The sequence below is a fragment of the Ranitomeya variabilis genome, chromosome 3 (genome assembly GCF_051348905.1).
Source record: "Ranitomeya variabilis isolate aRanVar5 chromosome 3, aRanVar5.hap1, whole genome shotgun sequence".
Lineage (NCBI taxonomy): Eukaryota > Metazoa > Chordata > Amphibia > Anura > Dendrobatidae > Ranitomeya > Ranitomeya variabilis.
In genome coordinates, this window is record NC_135234.1 from 438,397,917 (window position 1) to 438,410,615 (window position 12,699).

General features: G+C 38.6%; 1 protein-coding gene across 6 annotated transcripts in view; it reads right to left on the bottom strand.

Annotated features, from left to right (window-relative positions):
* AUTS2 (activator of transcription and developmental regulator AUTS2) overlaps positions 1 to 12,699 on the bottom strand; it is a 1,864,151-nt gene that overhangs the window by 827,482 nt on the left and 1,023,970 nt on the right. The gene's annotated exons all lie outside the window — the stretch shown is intronic.

Genomic DNA, 12,699 nt, shown 5'->3' on the forward strand with positions numbered 1-12,699 from the left:
AGCACTATATGGGGCAAGTGTCTGTATGGGGCCATAATCCTTTGTGCAGCACTATATGGGGCAAGTGTCTGTATGGGGCCATAATTAACATTTGTGGAGCACTATATGGGGCAAGTGTCTGTATGGGGCCATAACGTTTGTGCAGCACTATATGGGGCAAGTGTCTGTATGGGGACATAATTAACATTTGTGGAGCATTACGGTATATGGGGCAAGTCTCTGTATGGAGCATATTATGGGGCCATAATCAAGGTTTGTGCAGCACTATATGGGTAAATATCTTTATGGAGCATCTTATGGGGCCATAATCAGCATTTGTGCAGCATTATATTGGGCAAATGTGTCTATGGAGCATTTTATGGGGCCATTATTAACCTTAATGCAGGATTATATGGGGCATATTTTAATATGGAGCATCTTATGGGGCCATCATAAACTTTATGGAGCATTATATGGGGCTCCTGATTCAATATGGATATTCAAAAACACTTAACCTACTGATGTCTCAATTAATTTTACTTTTATTGGTATCTATTTTTACTTTTGACATTTACCGGTAGCTGCTGCATTTCCCACCCTAGGCTTATACTCGAGTCATTAAGTTTTCCCATTTTTTTTGTGCCAAAATTAGGGGGGTCGGCTTATACTCGAGTATATACGGTATGTTTATCATGGTTCCTTTATGGTCTGATAATTTAATTTGCTTCAACAATCTGGGCTTTGTGAAATCCAACAAAAAAAATCAACCAGACATCCCAGATTTCGATGGTCAATGTCACCAGAGAGATACTGTGCCTAAAACAATTAACCAAAAACTTTGTCGCAAAGTTCAATACGCTAATGGTAGTAAACAGAGAACATGCAGAATCGTACACTAGGTACTGAAGAATAGAGAAGAACAAAGTCTGACAAGTCATGGGTCAGGTTACAGAGGTAAAGAAGACAAAGATGGCCTCAGAACTTAGGTTTCCTAATTTAGTTTGGTGTTTTATTCCAGGATATTGTCCAACAGAGATGGGGACAGATACAATGGAAATAAGATGGAGGTAAGATTCCTATGGACAACATCAATATCAGATTGTACCAGTGAAAATATGAGCCAGGGAACCAGTGAGTAGCCAGTAGCATAATCAAATGGGCGAGCACAGAACAGGTGGAACCACACATGACTTATAATAAATCAGAGGAGAGCAAAGTCAGACAAGCTAAGGGTCACATAACAGAGGTCAAAGAGATCAGGATGACCATTAATGGAGGATCTGAAGAATAGTCAGAAAAGCCAGGTCAAAACAAGTCAAGGTCAAAATCAGTTAGGTATAAACCAATAATTCAGTATTTGACTAGTATGAATGAGCAGCTTATCATATGTCCTTGTGCCACATTATTTTGAGATTTACCGCATTGCAGATATTATCTGGAAGGAGATGAGGTATCATAATACAAAGCTACCTTAATGAAATTGTATCTTAAATTGGTCACTTTTACTACAGTATATTGATAATAATAATAAACACTACCTGACTACAGTAATGTAGCACATAGAAAGAAAGGGTCCAGTGGACGTATCTGTTTATGTTTGATAATATAGACATGTTAATAGTTAGTTCTCTTTTCTTAATTACAGTAATTCTGCTTTATTTTAGATACAATATATATTTTGTAGTTAGATCTTGACAGGAAAATCCTTAGGGTGAAATTTATCCTTTTTTCTTGTTGGATATGCTACGTTTGACCACAACCGAATTGCCTGCTCCGAGACACCTTGTGCTGCAATGGTGAGCTGGTTTCAAAAACGTCATTTTAGTATTTTCCCTATATTCTTATAACAATGTGATCATGAACCAGGTGCATTGTAAGACGAAACCATAGTTGGTTTCACATGTCTGACATTCTCTGTCTGAGTATGGACCATAATGTTCATACTGGCTGAACCAAACTCAATAGCCAAATAGGCATACAGTATATGAGAATGTTGAGCTCTGGTTAGGAGACCAGCAGTTAGTTTGGACACCGCAGTTGTACTCGGACTGTGAATGTTGGACTTGTGAAATCAGCCTTATATGCTAATATCATATGTACTGCACATTAATTATTAAGTTGATTTGACATCATTCACATATTGTTGGTGACACCAACATTTTCCATCCAGAAATAATTGACAAAAAAGGTCAAAGCTATACAAAAAATTAAGAAAAAACAATATTTTATTGGTATGTTTGAAATGGTAATTTTTCCCAAAAATATAACAGGGTAAACAAATATACAAATTAATAAAACATAAATGTTTCTTAATTGCATTTCCAGATAAAATTGTAAATATTACAAAATTAATAAAAATAAAAGTCAGTTTGTAAAACTTCAATCCCCTATCCACTGTGCAATCTGCACATTTCTGAATTATGCTGTACTCAGTGGGGTATCTTCTGTCTCAGCTACGGCTACCCACTAGGGGATTAGCATGGATCATCTCTCTCCTGTGAGTCACACAGCTAACAAATGAAGCCACAGTGCCGAGTGGGCAGACAGGAAACCACTAAAGCCAGAGCAGTGATTATGTACATGCTGTGTGAAATGTATTGAGCAGTGAGCCAAAATGTTTGTGTGTGTCAGAGCAATCTTTTTACTGACCAGGACAGCTGTACTCACAGGGGGATCTCCAATCAGCCAGCAAGGAACTGCTTCTGTCCTTCAACAGGCAATTAACGTGAGTCCATTACAGCTCCCTTGGGGCACTAGGAGGGGACAGAGGGGAACTGCAAATGACATCGATGGAAAGGTCACAAACCTCATGAGGATAGAAAGGTAGCTGTGCTTGGTGAAATGGAGTGGAAAGTAGTAGCTATTTGTCATCCGCTAGCAATTCAAAGGGGGAGCAAATGGGTTCAGTTTCTTTTCCAGACTGCTCATGAATTTCAATTTTTTCCACTGTCTGAAGATGAGGTTATACAATGACTCCTAACACCAAAGTCAAGATCCTTTTCTTATTTTTTTTTTCAAAATCCCACCATTGCTATACCCTGATTCCATGATATATGGAGCGTTCACACATTTGTCTCCTTTTGGAACCACCGTTTCTACATTAATCCACCTTTTGTGCACTAATGAAGTGGTTATGTAATAGGTATACTGGAGCTACATCGACGCAGAGAAATAGAAATGAAGCCTCTATCGGTTGTGACATTTAGTCTAGAAAATAAATCTATGAAGACAAAGATATATAAACTGTTGACAGCTCAGTTATGCAATATCTTTACTATAGAGAGGAAATGGTTTCTAAAAAAAAATCCAGTGAAAACCAAAATCAAAACCAAATCACATTATTATCAAATACTCTTGAAAATCAGTTGACAGGCGACTGCTGCCAGGCAGTATGTAATGTCATCTACTGGCAGGACCAAACATGTGGTCAGAAGCCAATCAGTTAGCATAACATTGCCAAACTAGAATCTAATCATAATGATTAGTGCCTTGGCAGAGGAGAAAAGCCTGACTGTGTGTGAAAAATACAAAATCACTCATTTACAGCACTTTTAAAGTGATATTCCTATCCAGGGGCCGATTAAGGGTAGCCAGGGTCCTGGGCAGTATGGGTGCATGGGCTCCCAGCACCCGATGAATCACGTGACATATCTCATGATATTTTTGAGAGGTCATGTGATAGGTCATGTGATGAACATACAGGTGCTCTGGTGCACCTCGATGCCAATTTTTTTCCTTACGTGCAATGCTAAACATAACAATAAAGAATACTATGTAATAAGGGATGGGGCTATACATAACAAGATGGGATGCTATCTAATAAGAGATGGGGCTATACATAACAAGATGGGATGCTATCTAATAAGGGATGGGGCTATACAAAACAAGATGGGGTACTATGTAATATGGGACGGGGCTAAACATAGCAAGAGGGGATGCTAGGGAAGAAGGGATTTTTTTCCCTTATGTACAGCACTGAACATAACAAGGGAAGACCCTATATACTAAGGGACAGTGATTCACATAAAAAAGAACTTCTGTTGCAAACAAAAGTATTACTCCAATCATCTCTCTGCAAATAAAGCTGCATTTACACTGAGAGATAATCATTGAAGAAATGTTTTTCTGATTTATCCTTTCAGTTCAGTGTGGACAGGCTGACGACACCAGAGGAATGAGCAAAAGGCTCATCCATTAGGTGGAATGACATTTTGTGCAGCACAAAAGATAATCGTGCTCCATAAACAGGATTCAGTTGTCGTTTAGTGCCCTTGATCACCCGTATAAACCTTTGAATGGTGCAGATGCAGAACAAATATTTGCAGCGAGTAACTTACCACTGATGTATGTCTCAACTGATTACAGCCATTTCCTTTCTTTCTTCTCCATTTTGTCAAAGCTTCTTGTCAACGTCCTAAAGCCATGATGTGGTCACAGCAGAGTTTGCTGCACTGTTCCTGTCCCTGAAAATAAAAACATTGCACATATATGTCCCTCAATATATATATATATATATATATATATATATATATATATATATATATATATATATATATATATATGCACACATTTGTTTCCTGAAAATAGAATACTCCACACTGCGTCGCTGGACACAGACATGCACCCACCATTAAAGCATAATTAGCCATTGTGCAACTCATCTAAGTTAATACACCACCACCACTTTGACCCACACTAACTATAATTAGTCACTTTTTCACTGCCCAATAAAAGTATAATTTAATTAGCCCCTGTGCTCTGTCCCCAAATAATTACCAGTTACTCTCCTGCATCCTCAACCCCCTACTGTGCACCTCCCACTTTCCCAATTCATTAGAATTACATGTTATTTCCCAAACTAATTCTAATTGTAGTCCCAAAAATTAAAGTTACATATCAACAATTCATTATAGTCACATACCACCAATTCATCATAGCTACATACCCCCCAATTCCTTATAGGTAGACACCACAAATCAGTATGCAATGTCCTCTTTTACACCACCACCCCCTATTCATTATAATGCAATATCTTCTCACCCATCCCCCACCCCAATTCATAACATGCTGTGCTCTCACCCATCCCCACCCAAATTAATTATAACACACTGATCTCTCACCCATCCCCCACTCCAATTCATTATAACATACTGTTCTGTCACCCATTCCCCTACCCCAATTGATTATAACACGCTGTTCTCTCACCCATCCTCATCCAGTTCATTATAACATACTGTTCTCTCACACATCCCCCAATCCAATTCATTATAACATACTGTGCTCTCACCCATTCCCTATCCAATTCATGATAACATATTGTGAACTCACCCATCCCCCAACCCCAATTCATTCACTTTAAAGAAAAAAAAAGAACAACTTACCTCTCCAAGCAATCCCTTGCAGCTCTGCTTCCTTCCTTGTTACTGGTGCGCACGTGGTAAATGATGCAGTCACGCAAAGACATCATCGCTCTTGCCGAGTCATAGAGAAGGCAACGACTGAAGGTACGCTCCATCTCTCTATTGCCAGCAGCAGAGCAATAGGATAACTCCCTGCTGGCGATAAGCTCTACAGCAAATTTTATAATGAGGGCAATCTGGCCATGGGCCCCACCTGGAGTCTAGGGCAGCGGGCAGTAGCCCAGATTGCCCTCATTATTATCCATCTATGTTTCCATCTCCAAGATCCTATGACAATACAGTATGTAGTAGGTGCATTAATAATAATAATAATAATAATAATAATAATAATAATAATAATACTATTTGAAAATATCTCCAATTAGAAATGTAGTATAATTATTTTGATTCACTAAGATGTTTAAACAATGTGCAGAGCATTGCAGTAGCTCAGGTATCCATGGTTACGACCACTAACAACTAACTAACACAATATGAGTGGTCATAACCATGGATACCAAAGCTGCTGCAATGCGACCAGCACATAGGGAAAGCAACATAGCAAATTAGAAGAACTATACTACATTTCTAATTGGAGGCATTTGCTATTATTATTACTACACCTACTATATGTTGGGATCAGATCTTATAGATGGGAATTCTATTTTAAGGTTAGTAAAAAGGCCGACTGGAAAAAGTTATCATATGTACTACCATTCTGAGGGACATTAGATTTCTCCTTGCACTATTTGATTGGGGAAAAGCTGTTTTCATTTTATTTAAAAGATGTTTAGCGATGGAAGGAGTTTTCCACAAATAAAAGAAAAAGGAAAAAACATGCAAAATGCTTGAAATTAATACTCACATGTCTGTCCGTCCTGAACAGGAAGTATGGAGACCCAAACAGTGTTGAAAAAGAACCAGCACGGAATATTTCATTATTTTGTTATTTTAGAGTATTCTGCAGGTTTATTTTTTCAGAGGTGGGCTGCCCCTTTAAGATATGCCGAAACTCAATTTTTTATACAATATGCAGGGTCTTAAACAGTATTTCTAACCCATGAGCTCTTCAACATTTTTTCATATTACACACAAACTTAAATGTATTTTATTTTTTTGCAATTTTATGTGATACACCAACAGAAAGTAGTACATAATTGTGAAGTGTAAAGTAAATTATAAATTGTTTTTCCTAAATATTTTAATAGTATAAATCCAAAAATTGTGACGTGCATTATTCAGCTGTCTGAGTCAATATTTTGTAGAGCCACCTTTGCTGCAATTACTGCTGTAAGTCTTTTGTGGAATGTCTATATATATGCACATCCAGAGGCTGAAATGCTTGCTAATTTTTCATTGCAAACTAGCACTTGCTCAGTGAAATTGGATGAAGACCATCTGTGAACAGCAATTTTCAAGTCTTGCTACAAATTCTCAATGGAATGCTTTGATATAAACCCTCCATTGTAGCTCTGGCAGTATGCTTAGGGTTGTTGTATTGCTAAAAGGTGAACCTTTGCCCCAGTCTCAAGCATCCTTGAACAGGTTTTCCTCCAGACTTTTTCTGTATTTTGCTCCATCCATCTCCTTATCCACACTGACCAGTGTCCCTCTTGATGCTGAAAGAAAGCATCCCCGAAGCATAGTACTGCCACCACCATATTTTACGGTGGGGATGGTGTTTTCGAGGAGATGTGCAGTGTTAGCTTTCTATCACACATATCATATTGCATATAGTTCTACTTTAGTCTTATTTGACCAGAGCACCTTCTTCCACATACTAGCTGTGTCCCCTACATGACTTTTTGCAAACTGTAAACAGGATTTCTGATGGCTTGCTATCAAAAATGGCCTTCTTCTTGCCACTCTTCCATAAAGGCCAGATTTGTGGAGTTTATGACTGTTCTGTGAACAGATTCTTCCAACTTACCTGTGGATTTCTGCAGCTCCACCAGAGTGACCATAGGCTGCTTCTCTAGTGAGTGCTCTCCTTGCCTCAGATGTCATTTTAGGTGGACAGCCATTTCTTGATAGGTTTGCAATTGTGCCATATTCTTTCCACATGTGGATGATGGGTTGAACCATGCTCCATGAGATGTTCAGAGCTTGAGCTATTTTTTTGTAACCTAACATTGCTTTACTCTTCGCTACAACTTTATCCCTGACATGTCTGGTGTGTTCCTTGGTTTATCTCTGCATCTCCTCCAGAGTGACCACGGACCTCTTTGCTGCTTCTCTAATTAGTGCTCTTCTTTTCTGGGATGTCAGTTTAGATGGAACGTCATGTCTTGATAAGTTTGCAGTTTTGCCATACTGCTTCCATTTTTGGATGATAGATTGAACAGTGCTTAGTGTGATGTTCCGAGCATTTGCTATTGTTTTCTAATCTAACCCTGATTTAGTCTTCTCTATAACTTTATCCATGACCTGTCTGGTGTGTTCCTTGGTTTTCATGATGTTGTTTGATCCATAATAATCTTAAACAAACAACTGGAGTCTTAATAGAACAGCTGAAGTTATACTGAAAGTAAATTACACACAGGTGGGCTCAATTTACTAATTACAGTATGTGACTTTTGGAGGTAATTGGTCACTCAGTATTATATTTAGGGGTATCAGACTGCAAGGGGCTGAATACAAATGCACGTCAGTTTAAATAATTAGAAGACCATGTATCATTTCCTTTAGACTTTGCATATACTTGCTACTTTGTGTTGTCATATCACTGAAATTCCCAATAAAATACATTTAAATATGTGAGTGTAACGAAAAGTTCAAGGTGTATGAAAACTTTTTCAAGGCACTGTGTTACAGGTTATGTATGTTAGGGTAATACAAAAATAATTTCTATTGACCCCAGTGTAAAATATAATGTAAAATGTTAAAAATTAAGTTTTGTTCAGTCCTATGTATGGGAAAGTAAGAAACATATTTACTCTAAGATTACAGTTTGAGTGGTTGTAAAAAAAATAATTTCTACAAACATTAAAAATGTAACAAAGTTTTCTTCTATGTATAAACATTACTGGTGAAATAGTTTTTTTAATTAAAAAGTCTTGTTTTACTGACTTTATGTAGGCCTCACACAAAAATCTAATTAAATGCATTACATTGCAAATTAAGGATTGGTTTTCGTACACTGGATAATGCTGTTGAGGTAGAATTTGATCTCTTCAAATTGGAGGAAAAAAAAGTAGGGATCAACACCTACTAGTTAATACACAAATATCCAGTGGATTTTCAATATATCTCTGTGTAGCACAATTCTCCCAGAGGCTCGGTTTATGAGGTTGCCTTTCTCTCCAGGGAAACATTTCTTGAATCCTAGCCCCTAATAGCATACGTTAATTTTGTCTGGAGATAAGAGGAGTCTGGCTGTTTCTGCCTAGTAATTTAATAGAAACTTGAATCTAATTTAATAGATCCTTTATGTCTCTGTCAGAGACTGTTAAAATGTATTGATGCAATATCTCATAGAAGTTAGCAAATACATTAATCTTCAGGGATCTTGCGATAACAGTTTATTATCAGCATGAGCAGCAGATAGGGGGCCACATGGAAACCGACTGATACTATGCAATCACAAATAACATTTGCTGGTTCTGTTCAGGAAATCAAGCTATAAATTTGTAAACATTTGAGCATCATGGAGCAAATATTCCATATTTTATTATTTTATGGAAACTGTACAGAATGTACACTTTAAGCATTATAAACATCAGATGATTTTAAAAAGATGAAGAGGCAAAGGATGTAATATCAATTTTCTATACATAAAATGTAAACATTTTCATCTTTTAAAAGGGATATACAAAAGTAGCTCATTTTCAAAAATAAATGTATAAGGAAATTAAGAATGCATGCAGAAAAATGAGAGAAGCATGATAATCATTTCTCTGGGAAACAAAATATGTTCATTATGAATTAGTCCACCACTGATTAAGGACAAATAAAGACTCCTTTTACCCTTAGGCTGAGTTCAAATGAGTTTATGTAAAATCATCCATTTTTCATCCGGAAAAAACATGACTTATCATCTGTCTTGTCATCTGTATTACACTTCTATGACATTCATTTGTCCGTTTGTGATATCCATATGACATCTATTTTTATACTTTACCTCAATAACTAAAAAAATGTAAAGGGCCAAATACAGTTTTACATGCTAATAATAATAGACCTATAGAAAAAAAAAATGATTGTGTCCTTATGACATCCGTCTTAAGACAGATCACATGAAGGAGTAGTATGACAGAGTACTATATTGTTAGGGCTAGCGGAACGCACCAAATGGATATAGAGACTTTATTATAATACTAGCTGTACTACCCGGCTTCGCCCGGGTTAATGACTGCTGTTAGCAAAATAGAATGTGTTAACAAAAATTTATTCTGCACGCAAAAACCACAAAACAAATAGATAGAAATGTAATTATTAAAAGGCAAAAACTAAGCTAATAGAAGCATTTCACAACATATATTAGCTTTGTTATACTGAGAATGTCTTTGTTGCCTATATTAACCAATCAGAGCTCAGATTAATTAACTGTAGCAAAATAGAAGCTGAGCTGTGATTGGTTGCTATTGGCAGCCTGATAAATCCCCAGCCAACAGGAAGCCCACCCCCTGGCAGTATATATTAGCTCACACATACACATAATAGACAGGTCATGTGACTGACAGCTGCCGTATTTCCTATATGGTACATTTGTTGCTCTTGTAGTTTGTCAGCTTATTAAATCAGATTTTTATTTTTGAAGGATAATACCAGACTTGTGTGTGTTTTAGGGCAAGTTTCATGTGTCAAGTTGTGTGTGTTGAGTTGCGTGTGGCGACATGCATGTAACGACTTTTGTGATATGAGTTTTGTGTGGTGACATGCGTGTAGCAACATTTTGTGTGTCGAGTTGCATGTGACAGGTTAGTGTAGCAAGATTTGTGCATGGCGAGTTTTGCGCGTGGCGAGTTTTATGTGTGGTGCGTTTTGAGTATGTGCAAGTTTTGTGTGAGGCAACTTTAGCATGTGTTGCAACTTTTGTACATGTGGCAATTTTTCTGTGTGTGCAAGTTTTGCATGAGGTGAGTTTTCCATGAGGTGAGTTTTGCACGTGTGGCGAGTTTTGCGTGAGCCTAGTTTTGCATATGGCGAGTTTTGCATGTAGCGAGTTTTGCGCGTGGCGAGTTTTGAGTGGTGACTTTTGTGTTTCGACTTTTCTGTGGCGAGGTTGGTGTGTGTGTGGTGAAATGTGTGCTGAGGGTCGTATATGTGTTCAAGCACGTGGTAGTGTGTGGCGCATTTTGTGTTTGTGTTCACATCCCCGTGTGTGGTGAGTATCCCATGTCGGGGCCCCACCTTAGCAACTGTACGGTATATACTCTTTGGCGCCATCGCTCTCATTCTTTAAGTCCCCATTGTTCACATCTGGCAGCTGTCAATTTTCCTCCAACACTTTTCCCTTCACTTTTTCCCCATTATGTAGATAGGGGCAAAATTATTTGGTGAATTGGAACGCGCGGGGTTAAAATTTCACCTCACAACATAGCCTATGACGCTCTCGGGGTCCAGACGTGTGACTGTGCAAAATTTTGTGGCTGTAGCTGTGACGGTGCAGATGCCAATCCCGGACATACACACATACATACATACACACATTCAGCTTTATATATTAGATATACCTGTATGTAATCTCCTGTATATAGTATATACCTGTGTGTCATCTCACCTATATATAGTATATATCTGTGTGTCATCTCCTCTTGTATATAGTATATACCTGTATGTCATCTCCTCCTATACATAGCATATACCTGTATGTCATCTCCTCCTGTATATACTATATACCTGTAGGTAATCTGCTCCTGTATATAGTATATACCTGTGTGTCATCTCCTCCTGTATATAGTATATACCTGTATGTCATCTCCTCCTGTATGTAATATGTACCTGTATGTCATCTCCTCCTCTATATAGTATATACCTGTGTGTCATCTCCCCTGTAAATAGTATATAACTGTGTGTCATCTCCTCCTGTATATAGTATATATCTGTGTGTCATCTCCTCCTGTATATAGTATATATCTGTATGTCATCTCCTCCTGTATTAGCCCTCGTTCACACGTTATTTGGTCAGTAGTGTTGAGCATTCCGATACCGCAAGTATCGGGTATCGGCCAATACTTGCGGGTATCGGAATTCCGATACCGAGATCCGATACTTTTGTGGTATCGGGAATCGGTATCGGGATTAATATCAATGTGTAAAAGAAAGAATTAAAATAAAAAATAGGGATATACTCACCTCTCCGACGCAGCCTGGACTTTACCGCCGTAACCGGGAGCCGTTGTACCTAAAAATGCGCGCTTCAAGGGCCTTAGATGACGTCACGGCGCTCTGATTGGTCCGTAGCGGTCGCGTGACCGCTACGCGACCAATCACAAAGCAGTGACGTCACCTAAGGTCTTTCAAGCGCTTGAAAGACCTTAGGTGACGTCACTGCTTTGTGATTGGTCACGTAGTGGTCACGCGACCGCTACGCGACCAATCAGAAGCTGCGGACGTCTTCTAAGGTATTTCAAGCGCTTGAAAGACATTAGGTGACGTCACTGCTTTGTGATTGGTCGCGTAGCGGTCACGCGACCGCTACGGACCAATCAGAGCGCCGTGACGTCATCTAAGGCCCTTCTAGCGTGCATTCTTAGGTACAACGGCTCCCGGTTACGGCGGTAAAGTCCAGGCTGCGTCGGAGGGTGAGTATATCCCTATTTTTTATTTTAATTCTTTCTTTTACACATTGATATGGATCCCAGGGCCTGAAGGAGAGTTTCCTCTCCTTTAGACCCTGGGAACCATACAGGATACCGTCAGATACTTGGTGTCCCATTGACTTGTATTGGTATCGGGTATCAGTATCGGATTAGATCCGATACTTTGCCAGTATCGGCCGATACTTTCCGATACCGATACTTTCAAGTATCGGACGGTATCGCTCAACACTATTGGTCAGTATTTTTACCACAGTATTTGTAAGCTAAATTGGCAGCCTGATAAGTCCCCAGCCAACAGTAAGCCCACCCCCTGGCAGTATATATTAGCTCACACATACACATAATAGACTGGTCATGTGACTGACAGCTGCCGGATTCCTATATGGTACATTTGTTGCTCTTGTAGTTTGTCTGCTTATTAATCAGATTTTTATTTTTGAAGGATAATACCAGACTTGTGTGTGTTTTAGGGTGAGTTTCGTGTGTCAAGTTGTGTGTGTTGAGTTGCGTGTGGCGACATGCATGTAGCGACTTTTGTGAGATGAGTTTTGTGTGGC